This window comes from Oncorhynchus masou, chromosome 1 (assembly GCF_036934945.1).
Source record: "Oncorhynchus masou masou isolate Uvic2021 chromosome 1, UVic_Omas_1.1, whole genome shotgun sequence".
In the NCBI taxonomy this organism is placed as follows: Eukaryota; Metazoa; Chordata; class Actinopteri; order Salmoniformes; family Salmonidae; genus Oncorhynchus; species Oncorhynchus masou.
In genome coordinates, this window is record NC_088212.1 from 2,975,555 (window position 1) to 2,987,362 (window position 11,808).

The 11,808-nt window shown below is 39.6% G+C and overlaps 1 protein-coding gene across 3 annotated transcripts in view; it reads left to right on the plus strand.

Moving 5' to 3' along the window:
• Positions 1 to 11,808, plus strand: part of pdzd2 (PDZ domain containing 2) — a 197,690-nt gene that overhangs the window by 74,018 nt on the left and 111,864 nt on the right. Inside the window, exon 1 of one of the 3 annotated variants that reach the window (XM_064929302.1) lies at positions 8,104 to 8,308. The exons of the other annotated variants lie outside the window; for them this stretch is intronic. The gene's annotated coding sequence lies outside the window, so the exon portion shown is untranslated. Of the gene's footprint in view, positions 1 to 8,103; positions 8,309 to 11,808 lie in introns of those variants that run through there. 3 annotated transcript variants of the gene reach the window in all.

An 11,808-nucleotide genomic window follows, 5' to 3' on the forward strand; every position in this document is an offset into this window, starting at 1 on the left:
AACTGACCCTGTATATAGTATGGTATTAACTGACCCTGTATATAGTATGGTACTAACTGACCCTGTATATAGTATGGTATTAACTGACCCTGTATATAGTATGGTACTAACTGACCCTGTATATAGTATGGTACTAACTGACCCTGTATATAGTATGGTATTGGTATAGGATAAGTAATCCTTCTCACCACCCCCCCCCCCCCCCTTAATGATTTAGATGCACTATTGTAAAGTGGCTGTTCCACTGGATGTCAGAAGGTGAATTCACCAATTTGTAAGTCGCTCTGGATAAGAGCGTCTGCTAAATGACTTAAATGTAAATGTAAATGTATTAACCTTACCCTGTATATAGTGTGGTATTAATCCTCCCTGTATATAGTATGGTATTAACTGATCCTGTATATAGTATGGTATTAACTGACCCTGTATATAGTATGGTATTAACTGACCCTGTATATAGTATGGTATTAACTGACCCTGTATATAGTGTGGTATTATCTGACCCTGTATATAGTATGGTATTAACTGACCCTGTATATAGTATGGTATTAACTGACCCTGTATATAGTGCGGTATTAACTGACCCTGTATATAGTATGGTATTAACTGACCCTGTATATAGTATGGTATTAACTGACCCTGTATATAGTATGGTATTAACTGACCCTGTATATAGTATGGTACTAACTGACCCTGTATATAGTATGGTATTAACTGACCCTGTATATAGTATGGTATTAACTGACCCTGTATATAGTATGGTATTAACTGACCCTGTATATAGTGTGGTATTAACTGACCCTGTATATAGTATGGTATTAACTGACCCTGCATATAGTATGGTATTAACTGACCCTGTATATAGTATGGTATTAACTGACCCTGTATATAGTATGGTATTAACTGACCCTGTATATAGTATGGTATTAACTGACCCTGTATATAGTATGGTATTAACTGACCCTGTATATAATATGGTACTAACTGACCCTGTATATAGTATGGTATTAACTGACCCTGTATATAGTATGGTATTAACTGACCCTGTATATAGTATGGTATTAACTGACCCTGTATATAGTATGGTACTAACTGACCCTGTATATAGTATGGTATTGCCTACACAACACTGCCCCAGTGGGAGTACGTTAAATGTCAAAGCGCTCTACAAAGTGACGGAAAACGACATTGCGACACTGCGCTACACTCCGTAGGGTATAAATCAGCATTCAGCCAATCAGAGCGGGTTAGGCTGCCTTGAAGCCCTGACAGGCCTGGCTAGTTTAGAGATTGAAGACAAGGCATTATGCAAAATGGATGGGTCACTTCCAGACATTAATGAGACCAAACTGAGGAGACAAACAGTAGTAGTGAATGACGTGAGAAAGTCTGTTGTTCATAGAGTCCCGTCTTCCTTCTGAATGGGGATGACATTAGCTGCATGTTGAATGAGCTTTTCTTCAGAAATACTGTAATCCTGCCAACAAACTCTCCCTTGTACGCCCATGAGTCATCCACAGTGACTAACCTCACCACAGAAGCACAGACAAAGTGGATCAATGCTAAGCAAATACACACAACAGCACGCTACTGTTAACTCTGACTACTGTTAGCTCTAACTACTGTTAACTCTAACTACTGTTAACTCTGACTACTGTTAACTCTGACCACTGTTAACTCTGAACACTGTTAACTCTAACTACTGTTAACTCTAACTATTGTTAACTCTGACTACTGTTAACTCTAACTACTGTTAACTCTAACTACTGTTAACTCTGAACACTGTTAACTCTGAACACTGTTAACTCTAACTACTGTTAACTCTATCTACTGTTAACTCTAACTACTGTTAACTCTGACTACTGTTAACTCTAACTACTGTTAACTCTGACTACTGTTAACTCTAACTACTGTTAACTCTAACTACTGTTAACTCTGAACACTGTTAACTCTAACTACTGTTAACTCTAACTACTGTTAACTCTAACTACTGTTAACTCTGACTACTGTTAACTCTAACTACTGTTAGCTCTAACTACTGTTAACTCTGACTACTGTTAACTTTGAACACTGTTAACTCTAACTACTGTTAACTCAAACTACTGTTAACTCTAACTACTGTTAACTCTGACTACTGTTAACTCTGACTACTGTTAACTCTGACTACTGTTAACTCTGACTACTGTTAACTCTAACTACTGTTAACTCTAACTACTGTTAACTCTAACTACTGTTAACTCTGAACACTGTTAACTCTGAACACTGTTAACTCTAACTACTGTTAACTCTAACTATTGTTAGCTCTAACTACTGTTACCACTAACTACTGTTAACTCTGACTATTGTTAGCTCTAACTACTGTTAACTCTGAACACTGTTAACTCTAACTACTGTTAACTCTGACTACTGTTAACTCTGACTACTGTTAACTCTGACTACTGTTAACTCTAACTACTGTTAACTCTAACTACTGTTAACTCTAACTACTGTTAACTCTGAACACTGTTAACTCTGAACACTGTTAACTCTAACTACTGTTAACTCTAACTATTGTTAGCTCTAACTACTGTTACCACTAACTACTGTTAACTCTGACTATTGTTAGCTCTAACTACTGTTAACTCTGAACACTGTTAACTCTAACTACTGTTATCTCTAACTACTGTTAACTCTAACTACTGTTATCTCTAACTACTGTTAACTCTAACTACTGTTAACTCTGACTACTGTTAACTCTAACTACTGTTAACTCTAACTACTATTAACTCTGACTACTGTTAACTCTGAACTCTGTTAACTCTGAACACTGTTAACTCTAACTACTGTTAACTCTGAACACTGTTAACTCTAACTACTGTTAACTCTAACTACTGTTAACTCTAACTACTGTTAACTCTGACTACTGTTAACTCTAACTACTGTTAGCTCTAACTACTGTTAACTCTGACTACTGTTAACTTTGAACACTGTTAACTCTAACTACTGTTAACTCAAACTACTGTTAACTCTAACTACTGTTAACTCTAACTACTGTTAACTCTGACTACTGTTAACTCTGACTACTGTTAACTCTGACTACTGTTAACTCTGACTACTGTTAACTCTAACTACTGTTAACTCTAACTACTGTTAACTCTGAACACTGTTAACTCTGAACACTGTTAACTCTAACTACTGTTAACTCTAACTATTGTTAGCTCTAACTACTGTTACCACTAACTACTGTTAACTCTGACTATTGTTAGCTCTAACTACTGTAAACTCTGAACACTGTTAACTCTAACTACTGTTAACTCTGACTACTGTTAACTCTGACTACTGTTAACTCTGACTACTGTTAACTCTGACTACTGTTAACTCTAACTACTGTTAACTCTAACTACTGTTAACTCTAACTACTGTTAACTCTGAACACTGTTAACTCTGAACACTGTTAACTCTAACTACTGTTAACTCTAACTATTGTTAACTCTGACTACTGTTAACTCTAACTACTGTTAACTCTAACTACTGTTAACTCTGAACACTGTTAACTCTGAACACTGTTAACTCTAACTACTGTTAACTCTATCTACTGTTAACTCTAACTACTGTTAACTCTGACTACTGTTAACTCTAACTACTGTTAACTCTGACTACTGTTAACTCTAACTACTGTTAACTCTAACTACTGTTAACTCTGAACACTGTTAACTCTAACTACTGTTAACTCTAACTACTGTTAACTCTAACTACTGTTAACTCTGACTACTGTTAACTCTAACTACTGTTAGCTCTAACTACTGTTAACTCTGACTACTGTTAACTTTGAACACTGTTAACTCTAACTACTGTTAACTCAAACTACTGTTAACTCTAACTACTGTTAACTCTGACTACTGTTAACTCTGACTACTGTTAACTCTGACTACTGTTAACTCTGACTACTGTTAACTCTAACTACTGTTAACTCTAACTACTGTTAACTCTAACTACTGTTAACTCTGAACACTGTTAACTCTGAACACTGTTAACTCTAACTACTGTTAACTCTAACTATTGTTTGCTCTAACTACTGTTACCACTAACTACTGTTAACTCTGACTATTGTTAGCTCTAACTACTGTTAACTCTGAACACTGTTAACTCTAACTACTGTTAACTCTGACTACTGTTAACTCTGACTACTGTTAACTCTGACTACTGTTAACTCTAACTACTGTTAACTCTAACTACTGTTAACTCTAACTACTGTTAACTCTGAACACTGTTAACTCTGAACACTGTTAACTCTAACTACTGTTAACTCTAACTATTGTTAGCTCTAACTACTGTTACCACTAACTACTGTTAACTCTGACTATTGTTAGCTCTAACTACTGTTAACTCTGAACACTGTTAACTCTAACTACTGTTATCTCTAACTACTGTTAACTCTAACTACTGTTATCTCTAACTACTGTTAACTCTAACTACTGTTAACTCTGACTACTGTTAACTCTAACTACTGTTAACTCTAACTACTATTAACTCTGACTACTGTTAACTCTGAACTCTGTTAACTCTGAACACTGTTAACTCTAACTACTGTTAACTCTGAACACTGTTAACTCTAACTACTGTTAACTCTAACTACTGTTAACTCTAACTACTGTTAACTCTGACTACTGTTAACTCTAACTACTGTTAGCTCTAACTACTGTTAACTCTGACTACTGTTAACTTTGAACACTGTTAACTCTAACTACTGTTAACTCAAACTACTGTTAACTCTAACTACTGTTAACTCTAACTACTGTTAACTCTGACTACTGTTAACTCTGACTACTGTTAACTCTGACTACTGTTAACTCTGACTACTGTTAACTCTAACTACTGTTAACTCTAACTACTGTTAACTCTGAACACTGTTAACTCTGAACACTGTTAACTCTAACTACTGTTAACTCTAACTATTGTTAGCTCTAACTACTGTTACCACTAACTACTGTTAACTCTGACTATTGTTAGCTCTAACTACTGTTAACTCTGAACACTGTTAACTCTAACTACTGTTAACTCTGACTACTGTTAACTCTGACTACTGTTAACTCTGACTACTGTTAACTCTGACTACTGTTAACTCTAACTACTGTTAACTCTAACTACTGTTAACTCTAACTACTGTTAACTCTGAACACTGTTAACTCTGAACACTGTTAACTCTAACTACTGTTAACTCTAACTATTGTTAGCTCTAACTACTGTTACCACTAACTACTGTTAACTCTGACTATTGTTAGCTCTAACTACTGTTAACTCTGAACACTGTTAACTCTAACTACTGTTATCTCTAACTACTGTTAACTCTAACTACTGTTAACTCTGACTACTGTTAACTCTAACTACTGTTAACTCTAACTACTATTAACTCTGACTACTGTTAACTCTGAACTCTGTTAACTCTGAACACTGTTAACTCTAACTACTGTTAACTCTGAACTCTGTTAACTCTAACTACTGTTAACTCTAACTACTGTTAACTCTGAATACTGTTAACTCTAACTACTGTTAACTCTGAACACTGTTAACTCTGAACACTGTTAACTCTAACTACTGTTAACTCTAACTATTGTTAGCTCTAACTACTGTTAACACTAACTACTGTTAACTCTGACTATTGTTAGCTCTAACTACTGTTAACTCTGAACACTGTTAACTCTAACTACTGTTAACTCTAACTACTGTTAACTCTAACTACTGTTAACTCTGAACTCTGTTAACTCTAACTACTGTTAACTCTAACTACTGTTAACTCTGAACACTGTTAACTCTAACTATTGTTAGCTCTAACTACTGTTACCACTAACTACTGTTAACTCTGACTATTGTTAGCTCTAACTACTGTTAACTCTGAACACTGTTAACTCTAACTACTGTTAACTCTGAACACTGTTAACTCTGAACACTGTTAACTCTAACTACTGTTAACTCTGACTACTGTTAACTCTAACTACTGTTAACTCTGAACACTGTTAACTCTAACTACTGTTAACTCTGACTACTGTTAACTCTAACTACTGTTAACTCTGAACACTGTTAACTCTAACTATTGTTAACTCTAACTACTGTTAACTCTAACTACTGTTAACTCTAACTACTGTTAGCTCTAACTACTGTTAACTCTAACTACTGTTAACTCTGAACACTGTTAACTCTGACTACTGTTAACTCTAACTACTGTTAACTCTGAACACTGTTAACTCTAACTACTGTTAACTCAAACTACTGTTAACTCTGACTACTGTTAACTCTGACCACTGTTAACTCTAACTACTGTTAACTCTAACTACTGTTAGCTCTAACTACTGTTAACTCTGAACACTGTTAACTCTAACTACTGTTAACTCTGACTACTGTTAACTCTGACCACTGTTAACTCTAACTACTGTTAGCTCTAACTACTGTTAACTCTAACTACTGTTAACTCTGAACACTGTTAACTCTAACTACTGTTAACACTAACTACTGTTAACTCTAACTACTGTTAACTCTAACTACTGTTAACTACTGTTAACTCTAACTACTAATAACTACTGTTAGCTCTAACTACTGTTAACTCTGAACACTGTTAACTCTAACTACTGTTAACTCTAACTACTGTTAACTACTGTTAACTCTAACTACTAATAACTACTGTTAGCTCTAACTACTGTTAACTCTGAACACTGTTAACTCTAACTACTGTTAACTCTAACTACTGTTAACTCAAACTACTGTTAACTCAAACTACTGTTAACTCTGACTACTGTTAACTCTGAACACTGTTAACTCTAACTACTGTTAACTTTGAACACTGTTAACTCTAACTACTGTTAACTCTAACTACTGTTAACTCAAACTACTGTTAACTCAAACTACTGTTAACTCAAACTACTGTTAACTCTAACTACTGTTAACTCAAACTACTGTTACCTCTAACTACTGTTAACTCTGAACACTGTTAACTCTAACTACTGTTAACTCTAACTACTGTTAACTCAAACTACTGTTAACTCAAACTACTGTTAACTCAAACTACTGTTAACTCTAACTACTGTTAACTCAAACTACTGTTAACTCAAACTACTGTTAACTCTGAACACTGTTAACTCTGACTACTGTTAACTCTAACTACTGTTAACTCTGAACACTGTTAACTCTAACTACTGTTAACTCTAACTACTGTTAACTCTGACTACTGTTAACTCTAACTACTGTTATGGTTTCTACTGTAAAGCTCCTACAGATGCTGAACCCAATATTCATGTGTTGGATGATTCAACATGCAGTTATTTCATTAAAGAATACTACAGTTTACTATAGAATGCAAGAGTACTTACTAGAGAATACTGTAGTAAACTGTAGAGTACTACAGTAAATATTACAGTATTTTCCACAAAGAAACACTGTCGTAAATACTACAAAAATATCCCCAAAAACACTGCAGTCTGCAAAAATACTATTTTTTTTGGTAACTATAGTAAATACTACGGTAATGTCCGCAAAAACACTACACTTTTTTAAACTATAGTAAAACAGTATTCAAATTGCATACACCCTGCCCATTCTCCTCCCCCATATATAAATTGGTACCACCTGTAAGTGAGAAACCTACATGCCAAGTTTACACCATACATTATGCTCTATACAGGTTATAGAGAAGAGGTCAAGCTCTGTATGTTCTGTTCAGACCTACAGCTTTATGGAAAATGTACTTTTTTTTGTTGTTGTCTTATTTCTCCAGTAGGTTTCCTGAAGGCGAACGCCTCTACGTCAAAGAGAATGAAACAAGAGCACTATTATTGAATACTACAGTAATATACGCAAAAACACAACAGTATACACCTTCAGTTTTCTTTTACCACAGTATTTATACTATATACTATAGAGTAAACTACAATAAAGTCTCCAAAAAAATACTACAGTAAAAACTATAGTGTTCCAACCATAGTACACACTATAGTATATGTTTCATGTGAGATACACCTGAAAGACGTGTATACAAGATAACAGTGTTTCTGGTTGATCCAGCCTCTCTTGTGTTCTGTAAGACTGTCTGAGGAGTTCAGGAGAGATGGGAAGCGTGGAAAAGGGGGATAGTAACACAGCGTGGGAACTCACGGAGATGTGACTGACTGTGACATGTCGGAAGGGGCCGTGTTGAATGTCAGCTATGCCGATGCACTGCGACTCCACCCAGTGTCAGATGGTCTGTTGTTTTGGTCTTTGTCTCTACAAATAATTAAGAAAGTTGCACACACTTGTCTCCTTGCTGTTGCTACGTTTCGGCTGAAGAGCTTTCATCGGGGTGAGTTGTTCTGTCTCTCTCACTGTTCGCTCAATACCATTCATGACTAATGGCTGTAGTTGGTGTCAGGCTCTTCCATCGTTGGTCTAAAAGCCAGTCAGGACTAGGAGAGGACTTGCCGTTTTCATGTTGTTTGAATTAAAGAGTGGGGTTCAACAGCTAGTACTAAGAGAGAGAGGAGCGGACTAACTGTTGGGTTAGAGTTGGGAGAGGAGAGGACTAACTGTTGGGTTAGAGTTGGGAGAGGAGAGGACTAACTGCTGGGTTAGAGTTGGGAGAGGAGAGGACTAACTGTTGGGTTAGGGTTGGGAGAGGAGAGGACTAGCTGTTGGGTTAGGGTTGGGAGAGGAGAGGACTAGCTGTTGGGTTAGGGTTGGGAGAGGAGAAGACTAGCTGTTGGGTTAGGGTTGGGAGAGGAGAGGACTAACCATTGGGTTAGGGTTGGGAGAGGAGAGGACTAGCTGTTGGGTTAGAGTTGGGAGAGGAGAGGACTAGCTGTTGGGTTAGGGTTGGGAGAGGAGAGGACTAGCTGTTGGGTTAGGGTTGGAAGAGGAGAGGACTAGCTGTTGGGTTAGGGTTGGGAGAGGAGAGGACTAGCTGCTGGGTTAGGGTTGGGAGAGGAGAGGACTAACCATTGGGTTAGGGTTGGGAGAGGAGAGGACTAACTGTTGGGTTAGGGTTGGGAGAGGAGAGGACTAACCATTGGGTTAGGGTTGGGAGAGGAGAGGACTAACCATTGGGTTAGGGTTGGGAGAGGAGAGGACTAACTGCTGGGTTATGGTTGGGAGAGGAGAGGACTAACTGCTGGGTTAGGGTTGGGAGAGGAGAGGACTAACTGTTGGGTTAGGGTTGGGAGAGGAGAGGACTAACCATTGGGTTAGGGTTGGGAGAGGAGAGGACTAGCTGTTGGGTTAGAGTTGGGAGAGGAGAGGACTAGCTGTTGGGTTAGGGTTGGGAGAGGAGAGGACTAGCTGTTGGGTTAGGGTTGGAAGAGGAGAGGACTAACTGTTGGGTTAGGGTTGGGAGAGGAGAGGACTAGCTGCTGGGTTAGGGTTGGGAGAGGAGAGGACTAACCATTGGGTTAGGGTTGGGAGAGGAGAGGACTAACTGTTGGGTTAGGGTTGGGAGAGGAGAGGACTAACTGCTGGGTTATGGTTGGGAGAGGAGAGGACTAACTGCTGGGTTAGGGTTGGGAGAGGAGAGGACTAACTGTTGGGTTAGGGTTGGGAGAGGAGAGGACTAACCATTGGGTTGGGAGAGGAGAGGACTAACCATTGGGTTAGGGTTGGGAGAGGACTAGCTGTTGGGTTAGGGTTGGGAGAGGAGAGGACTAACCGTTGGGTTAGGGTTGGGAGAGGAGAGGACTAACTGCTGGGTTAGGGTTGGGAGAGGAGAGGACTAACTGCTGGGTTAGGGTTGGGAGAGGAGAGGACTAGCTGTTGGGTTAGGGTTGGGAGAGGAGAGGACTAACCGTTGGGTTAGGGTTGGGAGAGGAGAGGACTAACTGTTGGATAAGGGTTGGGAGAGGAGAGGACTAACCTTTGGGTTAGGGTTGGGAGAGGACAGGATTAGCTGTGTGATAAGGGTTGGGAGAGGAGAGGTCTAGCTGTTGGGTTAGGGTTGGGAGAGGAGAGGACTAACTGCTGGGTTAGGGTTGGGCGAGGAGAGGACTAGCTGTTGGGTTAGGGTTGGGAGAGGAGAGGACTAGCTGTTGGGCTAGGGTTGGGAGAGGAGAGGACTAGCTGTTGGGCTAGGGTTAGGGTTGGGAGGTGAAAGGAGAGGACTAACCGTTGGATAAGGGTTAGTGTTGGGAGGTGAAAGGAGAGGACTAACCGTTGGATAAGGGTTAGGGTTGGGAGGTGAAAGGAGAGGACTAGCCGTTGGATAAGGGTTAGGGTTGGGAGGTGAAATGAAAGGACAAGCCCAGACAAGTGTGTCCTTGACTGACTCACTGTCCTCAGGCACTTCCCTCCCTACCTGTCATCACTCACAACACACAACATCTTCAGACAGGACAGGACAGGACAGTGACTTGGTAATACTCACACTCTCAGAGTGTCTGTTTGTGTCTTACTCACTACTCACACACTCAGTGTTCTTCTCTTTACTAAACTTTACGAGACTGTTTGTTTTTCTCAGAGCAAAACCGTTAACAGAAATAGGAACAGCAAAAGTGAATCCGCAACGAGTTTAAATCTTTATTAGTGTTCAACCAGCTTTCTCTACCCTTAACCTGGTTCTGAACACCTCCAAAACAACGGTCATGTTGTTTGGTAAGAAGAATGCCCCTCTCCCCACAGGTGTGATTACTACCTCTGATGGAGCTTGAGGTAGTCTCCTCATACAAGTACTTGGGAGTATGGCTAGACGGTACACTGTCCTTCTCTCAGCACATATCAAAGCTGCAGGCTGTGGTTAAATCTAGACTTGGTTTCCTCTATCGTAATCGCTCCTCTTTCACCCCAGCTGCCAAACTAACCCTGATTCAGATGACCATCATACCCATGCTAGATTACGAAGACATAATTTACAGATCGACAGGTAAGAGTGCTCTCGAGCGGCAAGATGTTCTTTACCATTCGGCCATCAGATCTTTCACCAATGCTCCTTTTTTTACCTTTATTTTACTAGGCAAGTCAGTTCAGAACAAATTCTTATTTTCAATGACGGCCTAGGAACAGTGGGTTAACTGCCTGTTCAGGGGCAGAACTACAGATTTGTACCTTGTCAGCTCGGGGATTTGAACTTGCAACCTTTTGGTTACTAGTCCAACGCTCTAACCACATCACTGCACTCTATACTCCTCTGTAAACTGGTCATCTCTGTATACCAGTCACCATACCCACTGGTTGATGCTTATTTATAAAAACCCTCTCAGGCCTCACTCCCCCCTATCTGAGATATCATCCTCTACATACAACACCCGTTCTGCCAGTCACATTGACGGGTAAATGGCAAACTGTGGGTTACATGTCAAACATGAAGAACACCTTCCTAATAATGAGTTGCACCCCCCCCCCCCTCCATTCGCCCCCTTTTGGCCCTCAGGACAGCCTCACTTCGTCAGGGCAGGGACTCTACAAGGTCTCTAAAGCGTTCCACAGGGATGCTGGCCCGTGTTGACTCCAATGCTTCCCACAGTTGTGTCAAGTTGGCTGGATGTCCTTTGGGTGGTGGACCATTCTTGATACACACGGGAAACTGTTGAGCGTGACAAACCCAGCAGCGTTGCAGTTCTTGACTCACTCAAACTGGTGCGCTTGACACCTACTACTACACCCTGTTCAAAGACACCTACTACCATACCCTGTTCAAAGGCATCTACTACTACACCCTGTTCTTGCCCATTCATCCTCTGAATGGCACACATACACTATTGTCTCAAGGCTTGAACATCCTTCTTTAACCCCGTCTCCTCCCCTTCATCTACACTGACTGAAGTGGATTTAACAAGTGACATCAATAAGGGATCATAGCTTTCACCTGGTCAGTCTATGTCA